Source organism: Priapulus caudatus, unplaced genomic scaffold, assembly GCF_000485595.1.
Source record: "Priapulus caudatus unplaced genomic scaffold, Priapulus_caudatus-5.0.1 Scaffold252, whole genome shotgun sequence".
Classification (NCBI taxonomy): domain Eukaryota; kingdom Metazoa; phylum Priapulida; class Priapulimorpha; order Priapulimorphida; family Priapulidae; genus Priapulus; species Priapulus caudatus.
In genome coordinates, this window is record NW_014577313.1 from 326,563 (window position 1) to 327,729 (window position 1,167).

Below are 1,167 nucleotides of genomic sequence, written 5' to 3' on the forward strand. Positions count from 1 at the left end.
CGTGAGGAGAGGGGTAATCAGCCTATCACCGTGGTTCTATTCCTCATCCTGACAATACGCAGCGTTGACGTGAGGAGAGGGGTAATCAGCCTATCACCGTGGTTCTATTCCCATCCTACCTCGTTCACAAAGCTCCTGGCAACCTTGCGCAACACGTCCGGAGCAATCTTAGGAACCCTCTCGGCGTACTCGCCGATCAGGGCCACAGATGCTCGCGCGCGGCCATTGGCACGGCGATCTTGTCAACGAGCTTTGCCATGTGCACGATGATGTCCTTGTGTTTCGACGGCTCCATCTGTAGGAGCTTTTTGACAAACAACGACGCTCTCGGCCACGACGCCTCTGCGAATAAGAAATGACGAGTGAGTCGTCAGCCACAACTACATCGTACTACACAAGCCAAGAGCCTACTTAACGGACAGGTGTTCGCTTCTATAGATGTTGTTTCACTGTATGGATACTTCTTAAAGAAAATGCCAAAAGTTGCTCTTATAAGAAGATATTCTGTTCTATCGTGAAGATGGTTTTAACTGTATAGCTGGCCTGCTTAGGGGACATGACCAAAGTTTCATACACGACAGGTGTCTATAAAGGATTCTGCCATGCACACGTTTGTTGTACCGTTTGGTACGGAACAGAATACATGCTTCCTACCCACTAACCCAGTTTGACATTCGCCATACAGATCATGGTAGTGAGAACAGGGTGGGGGCACGGTGTTGCCTACCCACTAACACAGGTTTGACTGCATACAGAACAGTGGTGAGAAGGGTGGCGCACGTGTTCCTACCACTAACACAGGTTTTGCACTTTTCATACAGATACAGTGGTGAAGAAGAGGTGGGCAGCGTGTTCCTACCCACTACACAGTTTGACTTGCCATAAGCACACAGTGGTGAGAAGAGTGGGCGCCACGTGTTCCTTACCACTAACCCAGTGATTGACTGCATAGCAGAATCAGTGTGTGAGAAGGGGTAGCGGTGACGTGTTCCTACCCACTATTACACAGGTTTGACTGCATACAGATACAGTGTTGTAGAATGGAGGTGGGCAGACGTGTTCCTACCCACTACACAAGGTTTGCTGCATCAGCTCAGTGGTGAGAAGGGGTGGGCCTACGTGTTCCTACCCATGACACACAGGTTTGACTTGCATAACAGACACAGG